Raw genomic sequence first — 4971 nt, forward strand, 5'->3', positions numbered from 1 at the left:
ATTCTTCACATTCACGGGGCTCCGCCTTACAGAAGAAAAGGCTATCATCAGCAAAGAGAAGGTGGGATACCGAAGGACATGCGCGGGTAATACGCATCCCCGTTACCTTCCCTTGGTTCTCTGCATGATTGAGAAGGCTAACGAGCGCTTCCGTGCACAGAATAAAAATGAAAGGAGACAACGGATCTCCTTGACGCAGGCCTCTACCTGGAACAATAAAATTACAGTTATGGCAAAGATTATAGTATATAATATTTTTAATATACATATTTAGAACGACTGTAATTCGTTTCATCCCGAAGGTATAATATATAGGGGTTTTTGCAAATATGACTTAAAACTTGAAATCAAACACAAAACTAACCCATGTTTTTTTTTTGGAACTTTGACTTGCCTCTTTCACCCCCAAAGTTCAAATTATTCACGAAAATGCCATCACTTTTTTCTTTCTTTTTTTCTTTCGAAAATGCATATTTTACTCTATCACCCTCATCTTCCTCAAGTATTCACAATATTGTCATTGCCATCAATACACCAACCACCATGAACAACCAATTTGAAGCTCTTAATGCACCTAAAAATCGATTTACACTCTTTCTTTCTCAATTCTTATGAACTACAAAACAACATCTCTTTCACTTTCTCTCCATATTCATCCAAAAAAACCAAGATTTTAATTCTAAAATTTTTATGGTTCATAGAGCCATTGAAACTTACGATTCTTGGTGGGTCACTTTTGTTTGAGATTCTGGGTGCTTGGAGAAGACTTATATGTGCTAAACAAGTTGTCTCACTGGTTTAAACTATGAAATCAGTTTTTTTACCAGATATGTTCGTCCAAACAACTTACAGATAAGCAGTCTGGCTGTAGACGACTTACATAGAAGTCTTCTGGTCAATGCAGAGGTTATTTTTGCAATTGAATTTTAAATGTGTTTTTAAAAGAATTCGAGACGACTTCCATGTAAGTCGTCTAAGGTAAACGGGTTAGTTTGCATTTGACTGGATTGTGTCAGAAATTTGACTTTTCCTGGATGACTTACACGTAAGTCGTCTAGTAGAAAATTAAAAAATCAATATTTTGTTATACCTAGACGACTTACATGGAAGTCGTCTCAGATTAGTTTTGCAATTGAAAAATAAAACAAAAAAATTATTTTTTTCTAGACGACTTACACGTAAGTCGTCCGTCCGACGACTTACATTGAAGTCTTCCATGATATATTCTGAGATTCTGGTCAAACCTTGCTTATCTTGGACGGTTTCCATGTAAGTCGTCGGACGGACGACTTCTGTATAAGTCGTCTAGAAAAAAATAATTTTTTTTGTTTTATTTTTCAATTGCAAAACTAACCTGAGACGACTTACATGGAAGTCGTCTAGGTATAACAAAATATTGATTTTTTTAATTTTCCATTGGACGACTTACGTGTAAGTCGTCCAGGAAAAGTCAAATTTTTGACACAATCCGGTCAAATGCAGAACTAACCCGTTTTCCCGAGACGACTTACATGTAAGTCGTCTCGAGTTTTTTTTTAACAAACAAAGATGGACGACTTCCATGTAAGTCGTCTAAGTTAAAAATCAATTGCAAAACTAACCTAAATGGACGACTTCCTAAAAGTCTGCCAGACGACCTCCGTGGAAGTCGTTTGCGTCAATGTTTAATAAACTTTAACTTTTATTTTCTCAAAAACTATAAAGAATTTTTAACATTTCCTTGTTAATTCATGTTTATTAATCAATATTTTAGCTACTGAATGAAATTTATAATTTAATTCGTGATATTTATGAGGTTACCAATATTCATGTTTATTAAAATTTTTGCTGATCCGATAAGACTTCCGTGGAAGTCTTCTACGCTAGTTTTTTAATAACTTGTATTTTTAAGAGTATTAAGTAACTTCAAAATATGTAAAACTCATATTTTCAAAATATGTTTTCTGCCTTGGTTTTACTAAATTTGACTAAGTTTTTCAACACAAACTTGTAAAAATTGTTATATGTTTTGACTAATTACTATTGTTTGTTTTCATCTCTTAATTATGAACCAATGATGATTATTGCTATGAGTGGGTAAAATACTTGTTTCTTAAAATGTTATATTAATGACTTAAGTATCATTATTGTTATATGCATCAATGATTTTTTTTTGCTATGAGTGAGTAAAATGGTTAAAATGATTCTTAATATGTTGTATCAATGACTTAAGTATCATTATTGGTATATGCATCAATGATGTTTTTTGCTAGAATACTTCCCAGAAGACTTCTAGTGAAAGTGTTATATCTTTGAACTTATGTAATGGTTTATTTTTTGTGAATTTGACTAAGTTTTCTTGAGAATTCTTCTCCCTTAGTTGTAATAAATTTGATTAACTTTTTCTGTTATTGTGTTTTGCTATTGAAGTTGTATCAATAACTTCAATTATGTCAAGTAATTTTGGCAAGATAATATTGTGGAATATGAACATATTTACCAATTTTTTTATTAATATCTCTTCAGATTTACAAAAAAAGATCACAACTAAAGGAGTACACATGCAAATCACAAAACAGACCATAAACAAAACTATTATAGATCATTCCTCTACAAACACAAGCTTAGACTCCACTTGATACGGAAGAAAACTCCGCCAGGAGAATTCTCGGAACTCTTCTAGCGCATTATATTTTAGAAGACTTCCGAGAAGATTTCCCATAAATCTTCCAAAGTCTGCTCCAGATCTGAAAAACATGCATATAAAAAATTGTTCAAATGGCTTAAAAACAGAGAAAATGAGTTCAAGATTATATAGATCTACTTTTATAGAACACACAAAGTACATATCCAAGTGGAAGATGGGAACCATCTGGTTAAAAACCTGCAACAAAAAGATAGATTAGTGAGAAAGACGTGAGACAAAAATGAAGAATTCATATAAAGTTTGGTGTTTTCAAGTTAAAGAAATTAAAATGGGTTTGGAGAGTTTTAGTTTGGGAAAAAGGTAAGAACTTTATGCAACATGAAATTCTGTTTTTTTGTTTGGTTACAAGGGGCTGGATGTAATTTCACAAGACTTTTAGGTTAGTTTTGCATTTGATTCAAGTTTGGGTATAGTTTTGTATTTAAAATCAAATTTTGAGTCATATTTGGCAAATCCCCCTGATATATATATAGTGTTTCTATTTTCACATGAATGTTCAATATTCAAAAAATTTGCATCCCAAGTAAACTATGTCAATATATGGTAGCTTCGGTACTACATTATTTCATCGAAACCTAATCGTAAACTGCTAGAATAACAAAGACCGAAACTTTTTACCTTTGCTCATTGATGTCGACCTACACATGTGTGTCTGCCTTGGTTCCAAGGAAAAAAAAAACAGTCTGCAATTCGTGTGAAGATAGCTAGAACATGGAAGGCACCCATTGGATCAATTCGACCCAGTACATGTTTGGTTATTGGAAATGAAAAAGTGAGAATCATATTTTTTTGTGAATCTGTTTTCTTTTTTCATATACTATTCTGACATATCATTTCAGCTATTACAATAGGGTACAACCATCGAAGCAACTATACCTTTGTTAAATTTCGGTTTGGAATAAATCTAAACGAAGGTGATTGGTTTGAAATCTATGATTTTTAACTAATTCATGCTTGTGGACTGATACGCACAACAAGGAACAAATACCATATCATCCTCACGCAAAACGCAGTGTTAACAAAGATTCAATCTATGACAGAGTTTAACTTTCTTTGCTGTGCGAATTACGAAACCATCCTCCGTGGTTTATCGCATCCTAAGTTCTGTATTGGTATGGGCCGAAATTTCAGTGACAAGTTTTCTTAGTTTTATGATTCTGTTATTTCCATCATTCGTAGTAGCATATAAATTCGATAGTCTATTAATGTCTAACCACGTTTTCGTACGTCACTTAGATCTATGCGGAGCTTTGGTTCATGTAGGCCCTCTCGAGGATTGAATTCAAGTGCAACCCAACCAGATTAATGGTGGACACCAAAGTCGAATTCAATTTTCCATCATAAATTTTGAGTGAGTGCTATTCTTTTTTTTTTCTTTTTAAGTTTACACCACTTCATATTTGATAACATAACACATTATATTTTATGCAGTTTTGTTGAAATCAGCTGTGTTTCCAATGGAACTGTAGCTGAGAAGTTATACGAAAACTGGTTTTCATCAACTGCAAAGGTTGTTGTTTGTGTATTGAAGCTATGGCGAATTGAGTGGCGCGAAGGCCAGTTTTTTTTTTTTTTAATTTAGACTTTTTTACAGATAAATATTTAAAGATTTGTTATGGAACTGAATTGTTGATTTGTATAGGTTGCTTGAGCTATATCACAAATTTTGAAGAATGTTTGGATATTTTATTTGATCCTCAAATTCCTGACATAGTTTACTTCAAATCAATGTGAGATTAATATGAGTGGCATTATTTTATTTAGTAAACATCGTCCAACCAAGACTTTGACTTTAGAAATATGGGAGTTCTATGTCAATTTTTACTTTTAGGTTTTTAAGTTGAAAACAAATTTTGTGTTCTTGAGGGTTTAATAAGCTTCAATTGCTTTTAGTTTTCAACTATGTTTTTCTTACTTTCGAGAGTTAGATCCCAATATTATATTTATATCTGAATCCGTTATGGTTTTGCTTATACAAATTATTGATGACCCGGCAAAACCGAACAATTCTGATAAACTTATGGAGGTTTTCATCAGCCGGAAAACACACTATTTTACGCACTAAGAATGAAAAAGTAACATAATTTTTGTTATTATTAAACCCGAAATAAACTTATCTGCATACAAACCTTTTATATGAGGTACCGAGAAATATATATTTTACTATGTGACCCCTTTCACTATCATATTTCAACAGTGACATTTATAACTTCTATTGGCACCTTATTTTAAAATAACTGACTCCCTAGTTTTATTTGTTCACCAAGCAAAGAAAATCTATTGAA

This window comes from Brassica oleracea, chromosome C9 (assembly GCF_000695525.1).
Source record: "Brassica oleracea var. oleracea cultivar TO1000 chromosome C9, BOL, whole genome shotgun sequence".
NCBI lineage: Eukaryota > Viridiplantae > Streptophyta > Magnoliopsida > Brassicales > Brassicaceae > Brassica > Brassica oleracea.